The 23,130-nt window shown below is 41.8% G+C and overlaps 1 protein-coding gene across 12 annotated transcripts in view; it reads left to right on the forward strand.

The window, feature by feature from the left end:
* Window positions 1-23,130, forward strand: part of PALLD (palladin, cytoskeletal associated protein) — a 434,582-nt gene that overhangs the window by 121,449 nt on the left and 290,003 nt on the right. For 4 of the 12 annotated variants that reach the window (XM_078002426.1, XM_015139487.3, XM_078002427.1 and 1 more), the window contains exon 1: window positions 11,821-12,270. The exons of the other annotated variants lie outside the window; for them this stretch is intronic. The gene's annotated coding sequence lies outside the window, so the exon portion shown is untranslated. Of the gene's footprint in view, window positions 1-11,820; window positions 12,271-23,130 lie in introns of those variants that run through there. 12 annotated transcript variants of the gene reach the window in all.

Genomic DNA, 23,130 nt, shown 5'->3' on the forward strand with positions numbered 1-23,130 from the left:
AACTAGCTATCCAACCTGCACATGAAGATGATGTCACTGCTGTTGTGGGGATAGCCAGTTAGGGGGCTCTTTGGTTGCCTGGTCTGGAAAGAATTGTGACTCAGATTGGGCTGATAACTGTAGTTAGAGAAGTTTGGCGATCAATTGTTTCTTATACCATGGTGGGAAATCTTTCAGTAGAACCAACTCAGATCTATGGATCCTTAACAGCTGGAGGAAGACAGTGATGCGGGAGTCTGTATTGATGACGAGTTCCAGGTTATCTTACATGCACAATGTTTGAGGGTTGGACTGACACTTCTGTATCTTCTTATTGCTAGTGAATTCCTTAAAAGGATGAAATTCATCAGTGTGGATCCACCCCAAACCTAGTCTCCTGAAGGTTTTCTGAAACATCAGATTTAACTGTCACTAGAATGGTTATCCCCAATGAAAAATATAGTTCTCCCAGCCAGTGGTCAGTAAAGTCTGCACTTTAAGCTCTTCCAATAGTAGTGTTGAATTTGTGCAAATTGGTCCATGCATTTTCCTGACTCACGATGTAAATGTTTAAGACTAGTGGGCAAACGCACAACCTGCTGACATGGAACAGAGCAAAATCAGCTGACTCCAAGGCATGAACCACCCCAGCCCCATGCTAAAAATGTAATTAATGGGCTTGATTAATGATACTTAATTTTGTGTTTGCTTTAATGGTATTTCAAAAAAAAATTATCGGGCTGGGCACAATGGCTCACTCCTGTAATCCCAGCACTTTGGGAGGCCAAGGCAGGTGGATCACGAGGTCAGGAGTTCAAGACCAGCCTGACCAACATGGTGAAACCCCGTCACTACTAAAAATACAAAAATTACCCAGGCGTGGTGGCATGCACCTGTAATCGCAGCTTCTCAGGAGGCTGAGGCAGGAGAATCGCCTGAACCTGGGAGGCAGAGGTTGCAGTGAGACAAGATTGCACCACTGCACTGTAGCCTGGGTGACAGACTGATACTCCATCTCAAAAAATAATAATAATTATTACTTTTTTTTCCATTGGGCAAAAACCAGGGAACTCAACCAAAAAGATGTCCAAATTATAGTGCTCAGTGAAAAAATACATCACAGGGTAATAAAGTATAATATTATGCCACAGTCAGATTTGCATTTGATAGATAACTTTGGGCACCATGCAGAGGCTGGCTTAAGGAACAAGCCAGGGGACAAACACATGGCACCCTAGTCCGTGTGGCCAGCCTCACACGCCCTGACTTTCTGTCCTTTTGGGAAAAGACAGCAGCATGCTTGTCAAGGGAAGATCCTACACTTTAGATGCAGACCCTGACTAAATTTCTGGCTAAACCATGGGTCTCTACCTCAAAATTAAATGACACAGTATATGCAAAAACTATGAGTAGTAAAAGTAACAAACGTTACTTTCCGCACTTTCAAAAAAATAAAGTAACATTCTAAATTAGTGATTCTCAAAGTAGGCTTTGAAGTTCATTTTCATCAAATAGCTGAGAACACTTGTTTCAAATACAGAGGGCCTGTGCTGGCCCTCTGAATCCAAGTGAGGCCTGGCAATCCACATTTTGACAAGACCCATTTGATCTGATGCACACAACTTGAAAACTGCAATTCCAGACTAGCAGATGCATATTTAATTATTTTCCAATTGTCTCAAATAACTATAAGTTTGCTTTGTGTTATTTTTCTCTTCCCTAGTCATTGATAAGCCTCTGAAAGTTCAGCCTGGGCTTGCACCAGACAACCTAGCTGAGGGAAGACTCAATAAACAATGAATGAACACTTGATTGATCTATGGCATGCAAATTATATTATGTAAAACTTCTCTCATCACTACCAAAACTTTTCCAGATGTACAGTCTATTCACTGTTGCCATTGTCTTACAAATCCTTACCTAGAGTTTATTTCTGGGGAGAGGGTAAAAATCCCTAGCCCGCAAGTGAGGATCTATGGAACTTCTGCTTGGGCCGCTACACAACACAAACCAGGGTGAGAAAAAAGGCGCCCCACTCCTATTTTCAGCTCCTTACTCCTTCCACCACCCCAGTCTTGATAGTCAGTCCTAAAAATTTTTCTCATTTGCTTACTTTAACCTTTGCTGTTTATGGAAATATGCCTTTCTATCTGGAATTTTTAAAGACCATATGCCTGTATTTCTGTATTTCCTTGTTTTGGTATATAAGTCCCTCTCCCAAATGTATATAAATCCCATAGGTGGTGAAAGGAATTTTACTAAATGGACCTTTTGCCATTTGCCAACCTCTCTCTTGGTAGGTGTGACCCAAGGGGTCCATCACTTCGTTAGGTGGCAGATAAGCAAGCTGTGAATTCCAGTGGCCTATGGCCCACCTTTGCTTCTCAGAAGCTTCCTTCTGAATTTATGTAGGGATACGATGCTGTGTAAATCTACCGTAAAAGTCCTTTGCACGCAAAAGACCTGATTCTTCTGGTCTGTGAACACATGCTTCATCTGTTTGAGTTATATGGGCACCCTAGGGTTTTTATTTGCACCAAAAAGTGGAAGCCAAGCTTTCATTGTAAACAGATGGTGCTGCTAACAAGGAAAGTAAAAAATTCTTCCAGTCACTCCTCGCACCAGAGACCTGAAGAAGGTTCTGCTTTAAAAACAAATGAACAAAACTATCAAATACTCCCTCTCCCCTATTCCATAGGCTCTAGGTCAAAACACACACATACACAGCCCCTCACAGGCAGACAAAATCTGGTCTCCATTCCTCACTTTCCCCATCCTCCTCCCCATGCCAAATTCTACATTCCTTCAGTGTAGATACTATAAATATAAAAAGAACAAACTCAATCCCGAATCACAAGGGGGCTTTTCTTTGCATGACCACAACATAAGCACTGGTCTATCATTTTGGGATTTTTATGAAGCCTTGAAGAATGTTCAGAATTCCAGTCTTGCTCAAACAATGTCTCTCACCAGTCGGCATGATTCAGATGTTGAGTTTCAGGACAACCTGGGGATTTCTGGTTAGAGAAAAACATTATCCTTAAGCGTCTCGATGTGAAATATTTCCATGTATTTCCCCCTTTTTTCTTTCAGTCCAGAAGAAATGTGGAAACGCGCATGTTTTCTTTAGCGTGAGGGAATTTGAAGTTGATTGCAATCTCCCTGTCCCTAAGCCCAAAAGAGAAGTAGCACTATTATGCTGTAATCAGGTCCTTTCTTAAATTTCTCCATTAGGTAGCATCTTGTTACATAACCACTTTATGCTTTTAAATCTGAATATCGTTGATAACAATCTCCTGACAGATCATACTTCCGGTGCCTAAGTTAGAAAATGAATGACCCAGACCCCCTGAGATGTTCTTTGAAGCATTCCAGAGGAAGGGGACACTGGAGGTTATCCAGTCACCCGTGCCTTGGGGCAAGACCACACTCAAGCTGTTCCAAAGAAATGAGGATCCTTTTTATTTTTCAAGTTTCCCCAGAGACGCAGATTCCATAGCCTCCCTAAGTAAACCCTCAGTGTTTCAATAGCATTAATGTTGTCATAGGAGAGTTAAGCCCGCTATCGATGGACTTATTACTCTGTCCTTTGAGCCTTAGAAAATATCTACGTCAAGGCCTTTCTATTGTACACCTGAAAGCTAAACTGTCTATCTACTTGTGTAAGAAACCATGAGGAAATATACTTTTTTGGAAACCTTACCTCAGTCTCTACCATCTGTTTAATGGGGATACCTGCTGTGCCAAACTCATAGTACTACTGGAAGGATCCAAAGAGATCACGTGTCAGGCTGCCCGAGGTATTATTTGTATCACCACTAAATCCGAATCTGGAAGTAGTTGTTTAAGCTACTCTATTATAGAAATAATAGGGATTCCTGAAATAATACTTTAATTATAAGCCTGAGTTACAAATACAAACACGTGGTTCACGAAATAATCACTTTAATGGTCACATAAGCAAACCATGTGTTGGCATCTCACAAAGCACCAGGGAAAAAATATTTCCCTGAAGACGCAGGACTTGCTCTGAAGGGCAATGGTAGAAAGCTATCTCTGTGGTTTAGCGATTGCAGATGCAGGGACTGGGTAGGTGAGGATGGAGGCGGCGAACTGCCTAACAGACGGAAGCCCTGTACAAGACAGACACACACAGATCGAAGTGGTTCAGAAAGCCTAAGTGTGAACGAATAAGGAAAGGCATACCAGGGAAAGGGAACTGAAAAAGCAAGGTTGTGATCTTACTCTCAGGTGAAGTGGAATTCAGGCCAGAAATTAATATGGTAAGAAAAGGAGCACTTTGTAATGCTAAATAGTGAAACTCAAAATGAGGCTACAGCAATTATGAATATATATTAAACAACACAGTAGCCACTGGGTAAAGCAGGAATTACAGAAGATGAAAGAAGAAATAAACAGAAATGAAAACTCAGTCCATAATAAATAAGTCAACATATCTTAAGTTCAGAAAAGACATAAATAACATAATAAGATATGTTATTCTGAAACAAACTGTGTCCTGAAAATATCTCCATATTATCTAATATCATGTTTTCAAGTGGCCAGGAAACATATATGAAAATCGACCATAGGTTAGGCCCACAAAGAAAGTCAATAAATTCCAAAAGATATAAACATTACAAATAATATTTTTTGTCACAATGCAATAAAACAAAAAATTGTTATCAAAATCTCAGTTATCAATATCAATACAGAAAATTCTAAATGAATACCGGCAAACAGCATTTACTAGCACATTTAAAACATAATTACCATGACCAAATGGAGCTTGTTGTAGGAATGCAAGAATAATTCATGGCCAAGAAATTTATTATATTCCATTAAATTAATAGCTCTACGGAGAAAAAAAATATGACCATTTCCAAAGATACCAAAAAGAGCATTTGGACAAAAGTCAATAATCACACTTGATCCACCACATCCCCCTCCCAAATAAAAGGTTTCTAAGAACAAATTATTATTTTCTTAGCATAATAAAATAGATCATTCTCAGCCCAAAGCCTACATCATGCCCTGAATCACTGGGCAATGGGTAATCACTGAAGCCATTTCCATTAAAATAAAAAATAAGACAAGAATGCCCACTCTTACTACTGTTATTTAACATTGCACTAGGCCTAATAGATAATGAAATTTGAACAGAAAAAGAAACTGAAAGTATAAACATTGGAGAGCAGATGGTTAATCTTTATTTTTAGATTACATTATATAGTTAGAAATACAAGAAAATTGGGGAATATTTATAAACAATATGAGTAAGATAGAATGGCACACAATGAATACATTGTAATTAGCTGATTATATCCAGCTAGAAGATGTAATGAGAGAAAATACCCCATTTACAATAGTAATAACAAAGATAAAATACCTATGAATAAACTTAATACATGTCCAAGACACATATGAAAAAAACTGTAAAACATTCCCAAAGGACACAGAATAAGATTTGAACAGATAGAAAGATCTACCTTTTTCTTGGCTAGAAAGATTCGATAACATAAAGCAGTCAACTTTCTCTATGTTAATTATTTAAATTTAATTCTGATGATACAAATAGAAATATGAGTTTCTATTATTGTTTACTCTGAAGTTTATATAGAAAAATAATAAGAAAACTGGGAAACTGAGAGAAGAACAATGAGAAATGATATTAAACTTATAATAGAAGTGATTAGATATTAGATATTAAGTAAATATTAAAAGCATTGATAATTAATTGGTGTGGTGGTAGCATCCAAACTAAAAAAATCAACCAAGGAAATAGAAATGTAATGTCCATAGACTCAACTATACACAGGAATTTAATAGATGATGATAATAGCATCTCAAAACAGGGTAAAAGATTATTATCATGAAGTAGTGGTGGTGAGGCAAAGCACAGGCAACAGAAGCAAAAATAGACAAATGGGCCTATATCAAACTTAAAAACTTCTGTATATCAAAGGACACAATCAACAGAGTGAAAGGTCAGCCTATGTTACAGAAGAAAATAATTGCAAATCACATATCCAATAAGGGGTTAATATCCGGGGGGGGGGAAATATATATATATATATATATAGAGAGAGAGAGAGAGAGAGAGAGAAATTTAATTAATTAACATAGAGAAAGTTGACTTATTTATGTTATCAAGTCTTTCTAGCCAAGAAAACGGTAGATCTTTCTATCTGTTCAAATCTTATTTTGTGTCCTTTGGGAATGTTTTACAGTTTTTTTCATATGTGTCTTGGACATATATTAAGTTTATTCATAGGTATTTTATCTTTGTTATTACTATTGTAAATAGGGTATTTTCTGTATATAGAGAGAGAAAGAGAGAGAGAACTCCTACAACTCAACAACAACAACAAAAAACCCTGATTTTTAAATGGGCAAAGGACTTGAATAGACATTCCTCCAAAGACGAAATTTACCTGGCCAACAAGCATATGGAAAGATGCGAAACATCACTAATTACTAGAGAAGAGAAAATCAAAATCACAATGAGATATCACCTAACACCCATTAAGATGGCTACTATGAAGAACACAGAAAGTTAACAAGTGTAGGCAATGGTGTGGAGAAATTGGAACTCATGAGCACTATTGGTGGAAATGTAAAATGGTGCAGCCACTATCAAAATCAGTCTCACTTCTGGGTACATAGCCAAAATAAATGAAAGCAGGATCTCAAAGAGATATTTGCTCATCCACGTTCATAGCAGCATTATTCACAATAGCAAAGAGGTGTGGGCAACCCAAACATCTACTGTCGGACTAACAGATAAAGAAAAAGTGATGGCCAGGCACCGTGGCTCATCCCTGTAATCCAAGCCCTGTAGGAAGCAGAGGCAGGTGGATTGCTTCAGCCCAGGAGATAAGAGACCAGCCTGGGAAACTTGGCAAGACCCCTGCCTCAACTAAAACTACAAAAATTAACCGAGTATGGTGGCACACACCTGTAGTCCCTGCTACTTGGGAGGCTGAGGTGGGAGGATCACTGGAGTCCTGGAGATTGAGGCTGCAGTGAGCCAAAGTTATGGCACTGCATTCCAGCCTGGGTAACAGAGTAAGACCCTGCCTCCAAAAAAAAAAAAAAAAAAAATAGTGTGGTATAGACATACAGTGGAATATTATTCAGCCCTAAAAAGAAGAAAATCCTGCCACATGCCACAGCATGGATGAGCCTTTGAGGATATTACGCCAAGTGAAATAAAGCAGTCACAAAAAGACAAATACTGCATGATTTAATTTATATGAGGTATTTAAAGTAGTCAAATTCATATAAGCATGGAAAACAATAGTGGTTGTCAGGGGCTTGGAGGAGGGAGAAATAGAAAGTTGTTCAATGGTATAGCATTTCCATTTTGCAAGATGAAAAGTTCTGGAGATCTTTTGTACAACAACATGAACACACTTAACACTACAGAACTGTACACTTAAAAAATGATTGAGATGGTACATTTTATGTGTTTTTTAACAACTAACATTTAAAAAATTATTCTTTTTGAAAGTGGTAGTGGGGCAACTGGATCATTAATAATAAAGTAAGATCCATCCCTTAATACCTTATACACTAAACCAGGATAAAATAGAAATGAACTGGCCAGGCATGGTGGCTCATGCCTGTAATCCCAGCACTTTGGAAGGCTGAAGCGGGTGGATCAACTGAGGTCAGGAGTTCGAGACCAGCCTGGCCAACATGGCAAAAACCCATTTCTACTAAAAATGCAAAAGTTAGCCAGGCGTGGTGGCATGCACCTGTAGTTCCAGATACTTGGGAGGCTGAGGCAGGAGAATCACTTGAACCTGGGAGGCAGTGGTTGCAGTGAGCCAAGATTATACAATTGGACTCCAGCCTGGGTAACAGAGTGAGACTCTATCTCCAACATACATATATAGATATATAGATATATATGGACCAAATATCTAAATATCAAAAATAAAATCAAAGAGCACATAGGATAAGATAGGCCTTTCTATGACTCATTTAAAAATTGATAAATTCAATTAAATAAAAATTGGAAATTTTTTTGAACGTCATGAGATACCATGAGCCAAGTCAGAAGACAAATGGCAAAATGAGAAAACAGTCTGAAGCTCCTAACGCAAAGGGATAATCTCCTTAACATACATGGAGTTTCAAGAACTCTGAAGAACAAGACCAAGAACCCAATAAAATATGGGAATAGTATATAAACAATAAGGCCGCAACAGAGGAAATAGAATTGGCTCTTAAATGTATAAAAAACTTGCTCAACCTACTCAAAATCAGAGAAATGCAAGTCAAAACTATCTTGAGACATCACCTTTCACCTATCAGATTGGCAAACACCCAGAAGTTTGATTGCACATTTTGCTGGCAAGGCCGTGGGGAAACAAGTACTATTTAACATTGCTAGTGGAAGTGTAAATTGGTTCAGCCCTTTGAAAGGCAACTTGGCTGTATTTATCAAAATTTGAAATGTAAAATCCAGTAATCCCACTTGTGGGAATTAATACTGTAGATATACTTGCACAAGTGTAAAATGTCATGTGTGGACATTTGTAACATTGTTTAATAGCAAAAGATTGGAAACAAGTCAAATGTCTATCAGTGGGATTCTGATTGAATAAACTGTGATGCATTTATCCAAGGGAATGCTATGCCGCATTAAACATAAGCATGTTTACTCTGCACTGATATGCATGTAAGTCTCATCATGTCTGTCTTCTTTTCAAGACCCTCCAATGACTGTCTGTTGCTCTGAGGGTAAATCCTAAAATACTTAACTCTGGTTTACATGGTCCTACACCATCTGGCTGTCCTGTCTCTCTGACCTCATATGACATTCTACATCTCACTTTCTCTGTTTCAGCCACATTGTCCCCTTTGCTGTTCCTCAAATGTGCTAGGCATGGTGCCTCCTTAAGACCTTTGCACTAGATTCTTCTGCCTGGATCACCGTACTCTCCAAATAATCCCAATGCTCACTTACTCCTTTACCATGATCAAGTCTTTGCCCACACGTTACTGTCTCAAGAAAGCCGCCCCCGGCCGCTCCGTTCTAAATTAAAATTCCCCCGATATCCCCAATGCCCATTCTCTTGCTCAGTGTGTTCAACTGCTCTTATTATGTCCTAACTCAACACAGAATTCTCTTGTTTAGTTTGTTTATTTTCTGCCTAATGTGCCCCCTACCCCAGATATAAATACCAAGGGACAGAAACTTTTATCAGCTTGTCCCCTCCTGTGTCACCAACATACACAATAGTCTGTGGCATGAAGTAGGTCTTCAACAGGTGTTTGTTTCCAAACAAATGAATTAATGAACATACAATGTGGAAAGGACTATAAAGTGTATATATATTTAAGTGAAGAAGTAAGGAGAAGCCCAGTTATTGTTCTGCCTATAGTAATTTTTTTTTTTTTTTTTTTTTGAGAGACGGAGTTTCACTCTTGTCGCCCAGGCTGGAGTGCAATGACGTGATCTCGGCTCACTGCAACCTCTGCCTCTTGGATTCAAGCAATTCTCCTGCCTCAGCCTCCCCAGTAGCTGAGATTACAGGCGCCTGCTGCCATGCCCAACTGATTTTTGTATTTTTAGTAGAGACGGGGTTTCACCATGCTGGCCAGGCTGGTCTCGAACTCCTGACCTCAGGTGATCCGCCTGCCTCAGCCTCCCAAAGTGTTGGGATTACAGATGTGAGCCCCTGCGCCTGGTCCTGCCTATAGTATTTTTAAGAAATAAAGAAAAAGAGTAAGAATGTATTTAGGCCAAAAGAAACCTGGAAGTCTATGGAGAAAACTATTATCAGTGGTTACCTGGAGGGAGATGCATGGACTGGGCATATGGGGAAGAGTGGTAGAAAGGAGACTGTGGTGCATGGACTTTTATATAAATTTATATAAATGTACTACTTATTCAAAACATTAAATTATCAAAAGAAAAAAAACAGCTGATGTCAGCTCCCAAAGATTGTCATTCAGTAGTTCTGAGTAGGGATCAGGGGAATCTGCATTTTCAACAAGCTCCCCCGCCCCCCCATCCCTTCCTGGGTGGGGCAGATCACCATCAAAAATCACCGTCACCACTACCTCTCCTGACCCCAAAACGCCACAAAACGTGTAACATTCGGATAGTTCTCATTTGGAGCACAAGCAAATGGGCAGGCACATCGCAGAAACAAAAGGCAGAATTTTCCGTAACATTTGACACCACTAATAGCTGCCACCCAAAAGATAGCCTCCTTGTGTGGAAGAACAGCAGAAACTTCATCTACCCTTCAGTTTCGTCCCCACAAGCAAGCAGGACCACTAAAAGGAGTGTCCTCTCTGTCTAAGACATTTATATATGTTGGGTGTTTCGACGAAATTTCAGACTTCTAAAACATTCACAGGTTTAGCGAAAGTAGTTGGAGGGGCTGCCTCAGATTTCTGAGCTCATGGTGATCATATATGGAAACCTTCCAAATGTTTCCTTCTACTTTCACCCGGGCATTTTAATTAATAAAATGTCCTTCCTAACTCACAGAGGAAAGATCTTTCTAACACCCCTTGCTGGAGATGAGAAAGGTGGTAAGGACCTGAAATGTGTCTTAGCAAAACTCATCCAACAGGGCCACCCTGCTTCACTGTGATGCCTTTCAGATGAACAGAAGTATTCGGCTCTTGTTATTCAATGACCCTAATAAAATTTTACAACTGAAGTGTAGAGGAAAAAAAATAAATAAAAAGATCTAATGACATACAAGAAGAGACTGAACCTGCCAACCCCAGAATATTTTCAGTCTGAAAAGTAACCTCGTCCTTATTAACTTTACATTGATTCCCAAAGAGGGGAAAATTTAATAAGGAAGAAAAAATTCAGTATTTCATGACTCACCACTTCCTCAGGATAATAAATATGAACTAAAGATATAGACATTGAATGCTTTTAACATTTTATTTTCACTTAAAAAATAATGTTTGCACTCTCTCTATTATCGACCTCTCAAGATGGTTCTATTTCCAGAACACACTTTTTGATATGGTTTCTAATTCAAAAATCTGTCACATCTTTGATATTTCATAGGCTCCATTAAAATTAATAGCTTCATGGGTCCTTTTTGAGTTTCTTCCCTAAATCAAACAGTTTGTGGTCTCTTTCTCAGACTGGCCAATGACAAGCAGTTCTGGGACTGGAGGATGGAAGTAGTGAAATAATCCTTAAAATTGTGTAAAAATTAAGCACTGTCTGCCAGTGGGTTTAGAGTTGGCAACAGATAGGTCTTTATTAAATGGTTGGTTTTGTTTCTCCTATTGTTTCTCCCTAATATCCGTCTGTGTGGTAACTGAGTCACTATGACATAATGCCTCAGAGAAAGACTGCAGGACAACCAGATGTACACATGTTCATCCCTCAATGAGTTGCAACCTTGGGTCTGTTCCCTAGACATTGGTGGAAAGACTTGATTAATGGCAGACTTGTTCAACATAAAAAAGAACAAAGACCAGATTTATTCTTGGCATTCCTTTTCCTAGGGGCTTTATTTGTAATGGGGTAATTAATTTATGACTTTGCAGTAAGGCAGCATCAGAGGAGCAATTTAACTCACAAGAGGTAACGGAGATGGAGAGTACAACTGAAAGATACCTTGCGTGGAAGGCTATAGAAGGAACCCCAAGCTGGACGTTGATTTTCTTTTATCAGTAATACAAATTCATTACTAGCTGCCTCTTGGATTTCCCCCTTGAGAGCTGCAACGTTTCCGAAACGAACAGAGGTCTTTAGGGAATGCCTCAAACCACGGCTGAATGGGGAGTGGCTTTAGAAATCGCGGGTGGAACTTGCCTGTTACCTTCTTGCAATCTCCCCGCCCCTGGGCAACGCAAAAGCCGTCCTAAGTGCGATAAGGGCATGGAGTGAGGGGAGTTATTTCTGGACATTAGCAGCATTCCTCCCTAGGACACACCCTCTCCCCCTCCCCAGCAGCCCGGCTCTCTGACACACTCCGCGCACACGCGCCCCTCGGCGAGACGCGGCGCACTCGCGCGCTGCAGACGGGTGGCCTCTCACCGAGCCTGAGTCGTGGCCGCTGCGCCGCCAGGAGGCTTCCCGGGAGCCGGCGGGGCCCAGGACACGTCTCGAGCGCAGCCGGCCAGGGGCTGGCCTTTCGGCAGCGCGGTTGCCCGTTAATTTTCTCCGTTGCATTCTGCAAACTAGATCGCATTCAGAGCCCAGAAGCTGCAAGCTGGGAATAAGCGAGATCTGAAAGACCCCAAGAGGAGCTTATTTGGGAGTGGGGGCAGACGGTGTTTTGTGCCCAACTGGTAAGTGGCAGCATTAAATCTATGTAAACATGCAGGAAATAAAGCTTTGCAGCGTTTCCAGGCAGTGGCATGCAAGTACTCATGCGAAGAGTACTGTTTGGGGTGTTTAGTTGTAGTGGACTCAGAATACCGTGTTCCATCACGGTTTTCCTAATCCCTTCTTCGGACTCCTCTTTGGGGGTTGGCGGGGGCGGGTCCTGCTCCGCGGGACTTTTCTGTTGTTAGAGTTGGGGTGGGGGAAGGGAGAAAGGCGTGAGGTTGAATAATCTTTCCTACCCCCCTCGCCTTTTTTTTTTTTCATTAAAAAAAATTGATACTTTCAGAGAAGTTTCTCTTTTATGTGTTTAACTTGCCTGCAGCGGTTTGATCCCAATGTGTTTGTATTTTTTCTAATTACTTTGTAATCGGCTCCATCCTCAGTTGAAATAGAAGGAAACTTTCACAAAACAATCAATTTCTGACAGCCTAAGAGCTGCTCAGTTGCTGAATGAGGTCTAGCTGGAAACGCTTTGTTTCTTTCTCACAAGGTTTTGGTGATTTTTCCCATGAGAAATCTGGGCGTTTTCACACCTGTTGCTCTTCAATTGCCTCAAAATTGTTTGCTTGTTTGTTTTCTTGGGTTTCACTTGATTGCAGTTCTTTGTCTAACAAAATTCAATGCTACTTTCCCGGTTCTCCTTCTCTCCCTTTGGACGGGGTCCCTGTTGTTAGCATTCAGTTGGCTGTGGTTCTTAGGGAACAAGTGGCAGGCAGAATACAATAGGGAAGAATGCATTCCTGATGACTCCTCTACCATGGAAAGACTGAAAAACTGACATTCTCCATTAGTTTTTATAGCAAGCATTGCTGACACTTTCATAAATATTCAATTTTGGTGAGTTCCTGAAATTATTTAATCCAGAAGTAACAGCATGACTTGTACAGAGAGAGTTCCTCTAACCTATTTGCATTACAAGCATAGAGACCCTGGCACCTGAACACCCCCAGGATGCTGAAGTCACTTTTTGCTTCACCGGCAGGTAGGCTACTGACAAGGAAAGGGGTGATGGAATGTGAGGAGAGGGGCAGCGGGGGAGGCCCTCTGCGAAGGGGGCTGTCCTCCAAGGACCCGCATGTTTTCAGCTTTCTGATGATTAAGAAAATCATCAGGATATTGGAATGTAATTTAACATCCTAGTAGGTTAAGTTGAATTCCTGTCCAAATGATGAAGAAGACTTTCTATCAGGCCTTTTCACACTTCCAAGTGGAGCTCAATGGAATGCTTGTTTATTTCTGTTGCCGATAAATCCATGGGAAATCTCTGCTGAACCCAGCAATTTTAAAAAAGCAAGTTCCAGCTTATAATTGCCCATATAATGGCAAACAGGTTCTTTTCAGTAACCCAAGACTCTTACATTTCCCCCCACGGTTGTTATAGAGGTTACATGAAGATGTTATGAGCATGCATTTGAGCTTACCCACCCCCAACTGAAATGGAAAGTTATCTTTGGGTGTCTGATGGAAAAGATTGTTGCCAGATACCTTAGGAAGCTATAACGTAACATGTTTCTGAAAAGATCATAGCTAGTAGACATGAATGTCTATAGCTATTACATAATTTTTCATTGTTCCTTTAGGAAAGAGACCTACTTTGATCACTATAGTGTTTACATTTGTTGTTTATTTGTTGTATGGTTTTGCTGAGTCGTATGGTTTTGCTGAGTCTTTTTTCTTTTCTTTTTGCTATTGAAAGTCTCCCTTCATTTAAATGAAATCACAGACTAGAAATAGCAATGATTGCTTGCTAGGGCTAAAATTAGAAACTACAGGAGACTTTTTAGGCACATCCCTCTTGTCTCATGGAAGGTTCTGCAGAGTTTTCTTTAAAACTCCCACTTAAGCAATTATTGTAAGATGATGTTTACTCTCTAAAATAACATTTTTATTTGGACAATTTTTTCCATCAAGCTTTAATCGTACTTTGCCAATGTATGTTGAACTTTGTTTCTCTGAGATGCCTAAAGGCACATCCAATACATTTACCATCACTTCAAAGTCTGTATACTTAGCTCTTTGAGCAGTTTCTTTAAAAAAATAATAATAAATAAACAAAAGCTCCAATGGCACTTGCAGAAGACAAGACTGGGTCCTCTGATGTGATGGCAGATGGCAGTCGCATGAGCTTTGTTTATGCCCAGAACAAGCTCGGTGTCTCTTAAATTAATCATGGATTGAATAATTCATTTCTCACACCTTGGGCTGCACCTAATCTTCAGCTATACATTTAAAGATAGGTTATGGTTGAGGTCGGGTTCACTTGGACGTCCTTTCAAAGCCTATGAAATGATTTTACAGTTGGGTCATTTCTCATTGTAACACATATTATAAAATGTAATGACATAAACTTAGAGCTCTCCTGGCTTTTCCATTTCCAGGACGGGCTTCAGTGACCTTCCCATTTGTTGGTTGGCCCCAAAGATGGTGGGGCTAATGGATACAGTGGTTTTTCTGTAAATGTAATTAAACGTGCCTCTGCCAGCTGCCTGTGGTATTTGTGAATGTTTTTATAAGAAAAGCTGTTCTTCGACTTTATCTGCCCACTGTGGTTTGTGGCATGTTGTGCTATTCTGCAGCCTTGCAGTTTTTTTCCTGAATGATTGGGCTATGATGTCATGTGCTATCTCAGTGCGGAACCTTTTCAAGGCTTTGCTGGGGTCTGTGTGCCTGAGCGAGGGGAGTGGAGGCTCCCTCAGAGCACACTTGGTAGCGACTCCCCGTCTACTCCAGCACATTCCATTGCCTGGAGACCAAAGCCACCAAATGATTTGCGGTCAGAGTGATTTGGGGCTGGTTAGAGATGATTTAAAAGGAAGGTTATGGGCATATGAAGTATAGGGTAAAAAAAATATATTTTACTACTTTATTGAGACCACATGGCTCCAACTTGAACTTTTTTTTTAAACATGGAAATTGTTGGCTGAACTAGCTCTCAGTGTTTTTTCCCTTTTTTTCTTTTTTATTGCTCTGAGCGAAGAGCTGTACTCCCTATTTATTATATGCTTGACCTCCCCATTATTTCTGAAAGTTTGAAAAACTTTTTATGTTTAAAGAAAACAGGAAAACGTAGGATTTATCTGTTGTTCACTTCAAGGGCCAATACCATTGCCAGAGAAGAGACCCAATTCTCTCCAATAACTGAAAGAAGGTTTCTTTCTCATGTCAAGCTTGGGAAGCCATCAGTTATGAAAGAGACAAGGGCCAATCTGTCCCAGGGTACCCCAGGGCCACAGCATATCAGCACTGGCAGTGCATCCATGTCGCTTGTTGACTGGGAGAGATGGTTTTGCTCAACCTCCTAAGGGTTCAGTATACCCTATGATGAATAATGGGGCCAAATAAAGCATGGTCGATCTTTTCTAATGCCAGAATGCTGATGATAGGGCTCAGAGACCAGGGGCTCCTTCTCATTAGTGGTCCATGGGAACACAACACTTGGGTGCAACACTTCATTTGTGAGACTAAGCAGCCATCTCCTGCCTCTCCTATGTGGGCTACCACAAACTGGCACAGTAAACCACCTATTACCACTGAACAGGTTCCCAAATCTCTGTCCAGCATGAACTTAAAGTATCTATTATCACTTCACTCTGTGGCTCAGGTTCATCCTATTTCAATCCTCAAGGCATATGCCATAGTCTAATAGTCCATTACAAGCTATCAAATAGCCAGCTCCAACTTGCAATTTGGTGTTATGACACTAGCTAGAGAAGTGCCATGGAAAGCGTGCTTGTGAGCATGCCCAGTCCCTTGGCAGCCATCAACCCAGGGTCTGAGGGCCATGACTGTGATGTAATGGAAGGCTGCATGAGATCTTCTCACCAACCCTTCATAGTTGCTGGTCTGTGATCCATCTGAGCCAGCCTGGATTCCTACAGTTTGAGTCTGTGTGTGTGTCCAGGGATTTAAAGGAAAACATGTGGAGACCAAATTAGTTTGTACCTGATGAGAAAATCTTATAGAATTGGAAAAATGTCAAGAAGGCAACATTGTATGATGGAAATCAAACTACATTGGAATTGAGGATCCTGGTTTTGCCACTATGTGACCTTGAACCAGCTATTTAATAATGCAGCATTGATAAAACACTATTATGTTGGATCATTTCCTTCCTAAATATGACATGTGATCATCAGAACCACATTTGGAAGCAGGTGGGGCAGGTGGCGTTATTTCCATTCTACAAGTATGGAAACTGGAGCTCTAGAGGTTACTGACTTGCTCAAGGTCACAAAGCATGTGAGTGATAGAGTTTGACCTCAAACCCAGAACTTCTGCCAGACACGGTAGCTCATAGGCATCTGCCTGTGATTGCAATATTTTGAGAGGCCAAGGCAGGAAGATCACTTGAGGCCAGGAGTTCGACACCAGCCTGGGCAACATAGTGAGACCCCATCCCTGCAAAAAATAAAATTAGCCCAGTGTGGTGGTGTGTACCTATAGTCCTAGCTGCCTAGGAGGCAGAGGCGAGAAGATCGCTTGAGCCCAGAAATTCGAGGCTGCAGTAAACTACTGTTGTGCCACTGTGCTCCAGCCTGAGTGACAGAATGAGACTCTGTCCCAGAAGATAAACAAAAAAACCCAGAACTTCTAACTTCAAATCTCATGATCTGTCCACTGTAGCAAGCAGCCCCCACAATTCTCAACCTCTATAGAACTCACTCTCCTCATTTGCAAAAATGAGACATTTGGCCCAGAAAATTAGAGGCCATTCCAGCTTAAAATTCTGTGTCTGATGAATCACCGGCTGGAAGGGACTTTAAGAAATCACTTAGTCATATTCCTTGCTTCTAGAAGGACTCTATCTAAACTATTTTGAAAAGAAAATATCAGCCCTTTTCTTACAGTCCTAGTGCAGAAAAGAGCCCCAGAGAGTGTCCAAGGGCATTTGGGAATGAGAAGGAAACGAGGAGCTACGGGGCCAGTGCTCAGCAGGGTGATCCATCTCTTGGACTCGGAAGCAGTGAGTCTTGCCTCACTGGATGTGAATGTTCAGCCCTGAGATCAATATCTGAAGTAGGAGAGGAGAGTCACAAGCATGCTTTGTTGGTTAGAAAGAATTCTGTAAGAGAGATCAGAAAACTGGTAACTCTGTGAAGAGGAAAAAAAGAGCTAAGTGACTCAGTAATGATCTTAAAGTTTATTAAGGACTCCTAGAGAGTGTGATGACTATAAGTCAGTGGTAATGTTTCTGTTTAAAGATAGAAATGGCAGAATCCTGTTTACTCAGCAGGTGTGACAAGCAGAAAGCTGTGCTGATCTAGACTTACTTTGCTTGTATTGGGGTTCGTGGCAGAATGGGAATGAAAGGGGCTTTGCCCTGAAGACGGTGCCTGGGAGCCCCACTCCAGTCTTCCCTTCTCTCTCAGCTCAGGTCTCAGCAGGCTGGTGTACCAGTTAGCGTCTAGTAACCTTTTTAGAACAAGGGACTACCAGTAGACAACTACCAGCAAGCACATCAAGTTGCAAGTTCAGTCTCACATTGCTCAGCTAACCTGGTTATAATTTTAAAAACTAACCTGTCTCCATGTTCTTCCTATGTCACTCCCATGAAATAGATGTTACTTTTTATTAAAAAAAAGAAAAGCAGTGACTGAGATCAGAAGACAAGTAATTATCAGTAATTATCACAACTCTACAACTTACTGAGCTTGGACAAGGCATTTCCTACTCTGGGTCTCGATTTCTCACTGGTGAAATGGGCTAACAATAGCCATTTCAAAGTTAAATATTTCTGAGGATTAGCCAGGCATGGTGGCTCATGCCTGTAATCCTAGCACTTTGGGAGGCTAAGGCAGGTGGATCACTTGCGGTCAGGAGTTTGAGACTAGACTGGCCAACATGGTGAAAACCCATCTGTACTAAAAATACAAAAATTAGTCAGGCATGGTGGTGAGTACCTGTAATCCCAGCTACCCGGTTGGCTGAGACAGGAGAATCGCTTGAACCTGGGAGGTAGAGGTGGCAGTAAGCCAAGATTATGCCTCTGCACTCCAGCCTAAGTAACAGAGTGAGAATCCATCTTAAAAAAAAAAAAAAAAAAAATTCTGAGGATCAAATGGGGGAACATAGATGAGCATGCTGTGTAACAGTTTGCATCATTATTAATAGGAGTCCAATTTCAGGCTTTTCTATAAACCACAAGGTCACAGATGTTTCTTTTTATTCTGCCTTAATTCCATTCCCAAGCCAAAATCAGAATCACAGCAGTTTATCCTCACTTACTATGTGTCAGGCACATAATCACCTTTAATCCTCACAAAAATATTATGAAGTAGATATATTACCCCTATTTTATTATCTGGAAACTATGTTCTAACAAAGATAAGCATCTTGCCCAAGATCACATGGCTACTAAGTAACAGAGGCAAAACGGAAACCAAGTCTGTCTCACCACAAAGCTGTGCTTTCAGACCTTCAGGGCTCTGAAGAACTGGGGCCCTGTCCTACCTGAGTACAGCCCCAGTCCTCTTGGTTTCAGTTTGCAGTTGATCCGGCAGGCCTTCAAGGGGGTCTCCTCAGCTGTTCTGAGTCTAGAGCAGGTCGTTTGCTTAGTTCCTTAGCTAAAGCTTCATCTTAATCCATAGTTTAGTTCATTCTGGCGGCTATAATGAAGTACCATAAACTGGATACGCTATAAACAACAGAAGTTTATTGCTCACAGTTCTGAAGGCTGAAAAGTCCAAAGTGAAGGTGCCGGTAGATTCAGTGTTTGGTGAGGGCCCACTTTCTGGTTCATAGATGGCGCCTTCTTGCTGTGATCTCACATATTGGAAGAACTAACGAGCTCCCCTGGGCCTGTTTTATAGGGGCACTAATCCCATTCATGAGGCTCTACCCTCATAACCTAATCACCTCCCAGAAGGCCCCACTTCCTAAATACCATATGAATTTGGGGGGGGGGGCATAAACATCCAGACCATAGCAATCAGCTTACCCCGATTCAACTCCACCGTCTCCTCTCCTTTTCCTGTCCTTATTCCTGGGTGGCTTGCTGACCCTTCTCGTTCCTCTCTCACTCCACACATTCCTCTTTGGAAGATCCTACATTCTCTTCTCCACCTTTCTCTCAGAAGCAGATACTTCCCCATAAGGATCTTGTAGCTCTCCCCAGTTTTCCCAGCCCATGACATCAGCCCATCAAGCCTAGATCAAATGCCAGTTTCCCCAGGATGTTTACTGTTTTTCCTTTCACTGGAAATAAATTTTAGCATGTAAAATACAGCCTCTATATTACTTCCGAATATCACAGAATGTGAATTTTCAAAACTGTGAAAACCATGGAAGTCATTGGTCAGTTGCCTTTATTTTTTAGATGAGGAAACTGAGGCCCAGATAAATTAATTTACTGCCCACAATTATAGCTGTAGGCCAGAGCTGGAGCTGATTCCAAATGCAGTCAGTATTATTGCCAAAATAGTTTAAACTGGGCATGTTATTGTATCCGCATCCTCCAGTCTGGTGTGGCCCCTTGGTAAAAGTTTGGAAAGGAGTTTTGCCCTTGCCACAACAGCCTGATTAGACTCTGACTGCGAATCGTAAGAAATGTTTTCTTTTACTTAACTACTTAACATACTTCTTTTCCACTGAACTTAAACCTGTTCACTCCTCAATAGGCTACAAAGAACTATTGGCCACTCATTTTTTTTTTTTTTTTAGATGGAGTCTCGCTCTATTGCCCAGGCTGGAGTGCAGTGGCACGATCTTGGCTCACTGCAAGCTCCAGCTCCCAGGTTCACACCATTCTCCTGCCTCAGCCTCCCAAGGAGCTGAGACTACAGGCGCCCACCACCACGCCCAGCTAATTTTTTGTGTTTTTTAGTAGAGATGGGTTTCACCATGTTAGCCAAGATGGTCTCAATCTCCTGACCTCGTGATCCACCCGCCTGGGCCTCCCAAAGTGCTGGGATTACAGGTGTGAGCCACCGCACCCAGCCTGCCACTCAACTTTAATTCATGGCCGAGAAGAGTTAAGTCTTCCCTTAGCTTGCCTGTCTTTTAGGTTAAATAATACCAGATCTTTTTGCTTTTTCTCACAGTTCTTGTTCTCCAACAGTTTCATCATCTTTATTTCTATCTGTTGAACTATATCCAAGTGCTCCGTGCCTCTCAAACGGTGAAGTCCAGAAGTGGACAAAGAAGCCTCATGAAGGTACGAGAAAGTGACGATGACCTCACAGTTCCTTCAAACTGGGCTTCAGTTGGTGCGGCCAACTTTCACGCTCATGTTTCAGGAGATAGCCGGGCCTCATTGGCTCATGTTCAGTGGATTATCCTCATTTGGCTGGACACTGCTTAGCCTGTGTTTGTGATAATGATCGTTTCCTCCATGCAGCATCCAGAACTGTTCCGATTGAGCTTTTTTCCCTTTGTTCCTGACTACTACTCCAATTCATCAACTCATTTGGGCCTCTCATCCTATTCTTCCACCTCTTAATTCTTAACCCCAGCTACTGTCTCAAGTAGCTTAGCACATTAAAAGTCCCTGGAATTCACCCCTGAGACTTCTGGCCCCTCAAAACACTTCTCCTTCATGGCTCCAGGATTGGATAAAGCCCGTAGTCCATCTTCCAGTACACACAAGGCACTCACACAGGGTTGTAAGTTCTGGATAAAATTAGAGATCACCAGAGAGCCTTCCAAGAGGCATGCAGCTAAGGATCGTTACATGCGTAGATTCAGAGATAACTGACCACACTCAGACCTAACTTGGGTATGATGGTGGGAGTCTCCAAGATTTTCCTTCGGCTCAGAAATGTGATAATTATGAACATTTGCATTTATAAACCACTTATCTCCATTAGTGTAAGCTACACTTACAATGATATTACACTACCCCAGTTTACAGATGAAGAAATTAAGGGTCAGTGAGGTTAAGGTCACACAGCCAAGATTAGAACTCATGTTTCCTGTCTTTAAATTCCTTGAACTTTCCTGTATTTCAGCAGGTTTTCAAAATATTAGAATTCCTAAAAATTCCGTGTGTGACTTGGGTAGGGTGCCTTTGAAAAATAGAGATTCTAGGCCAGGCGCGGTGGCTCACGCCTGTAATCCCAGCACGTTGGGAGGCTGAGGCGGGCAGATCACGAGGTCAGGAGATCGAGACCATCCTAGCTAACACAGTGAAACCCCATCTCTACTAAAAATACAAAATATTAGCCGGGCGTGGCAGCATGTACCTGTAGTCCCAGCTACTCGGGAGGCTGAGGCAGGAGAATGGCGTGAACCCGGGAGGCAGAGCTTGTAGTGAACCGAGATTGCGCCACTGCGCTCCAGCCTGGGTGACTGAGCAAGACTCCATCTCAAAAACAAACAAAAAAATAGAGATTGTAGGGCCCTGGCTCTAAGACATACTGATTGCTTAAGTCTGAGTGGAGCCCTGGGATCTGCGTTTTAATAAGCACAGCAGAGGGTTCTGAGTAAATCTCTGCAGGCCATACTTGAAGAAACCCTCTCCTAAACTATGCTGTCTAGGCCAGGCTCTTTAAATACTACAGATCTACCTTTGCCCCGAGACAAAGCTGGCACATAAAAACCAGCCACAGAAACCTCCTGATCCAGACAGTAGCTCAGAGGGCTCCCTGATGACCCTAGACCCAGGACTGTGGTGCTCAGAGCCTGCCACCAACCCTGGTTCAGTCCTGTTTTTGTCCTCTTCAGTTTTGCTGACTGGTTGAACTCCCCTCTTTTGAGTACTCTGCTTTGACTTCCCACTTGGGTCTTAGATACACTCTCACCCCTGATTATGTCAGCCTCGGCTGTTGCAGATCAGAAAGCCCGTCTCCCTAAGGCCTTTCCAGATGCAGCTGTAAAATGGATCTGAAACCTGACTCATGAGAGAGAATCTGAAGACTTTGTCTGGGGAACTTTCTAATCCCGTGCACCCCAGCTGGGCAACATTTACAAACTGCTCTGAGGAAAAGCTTCACAGCCAGTTTCCCCAGAGAGGCATGGTGGTTCTTGCAGTCCTACTAAACTAAGTTTACAATCTATTGTTCCTGAAAAACCAGATACTCCGGGAGGGCAGATAGATGACTAGGGAATGGGCAGGCACAATGAGTGTTGACTGGGCGTGCACAATACACAGGCGCTGCACTGATTCCTTTTCATGAGTTGTGTCTTCTTCTCCTTTCACCCATAAGGAGCACAGCCAGGATGGTTTCACCTGGTGCCTGCCGTCTACTCTCAGGGCACTTAGGGATTGTGTGTTCCTTAGATTATAAACACAGCCCTGCTACCTACATATCCCTCGGTCTTTCAGGATCACAAAATCTGCAAGTGATCTCTGGCTGGATTCTCTTATGTGTGTTTTATCAAGGAACAAGTGGAGCCCTGATGAAAAAAGTCTTTAGACTCAAAGCAGACTAACAGAATGGTTGAAAATTGAGTTGGGACACAGCCGAACTCCCAGTCTTGGTAGACACATTCCACTCACTGTCTCTTCTCTGTTCCCTTTTCCAAGGGCAGGAATCTTCTTTTTTATTTTTATTTATTTATTTATTTATTTTTGAGACAGAGTTTCACTGTTTCGCTCAGGCTGGAGTGAAGTGGCGCGATCTCAGCTCACTGCAACCTCTGCCTCCTGAGTTCAAGCAATTCTTCTGCCTCAGCCTCCCAAGTAGCTGGGATTATAGGCACCCGCCACCACGCCCAGCTAATTTTTGTATTTTTAATAGAGATAAGTTTTCGCCATGTTGGCCAGGCTGGTCTTGAACTCCTGACCTCAGGTGATCCACCCACCTCGGTCTCCCAAAGTGCTGGGATTACAGATGTGAGCCACCACGCCTGGCAGGCATCTTCTACTCAATAGGCTTGACTCTTCC

This window comes from Macaca mulatta, chromosome 5 (assembly GCF_049350105.2).
Source record: "Macaca mulatta isolate MMU2019108-1 chromosome 5, T2T-MMU8v2.0, whole genome shotgun sequence".
NCBI lineage: Eukaryota > Metazoa > Chordata > Mammalia > Primates > Cercopithecidae > Macaca > Macaca mulatta.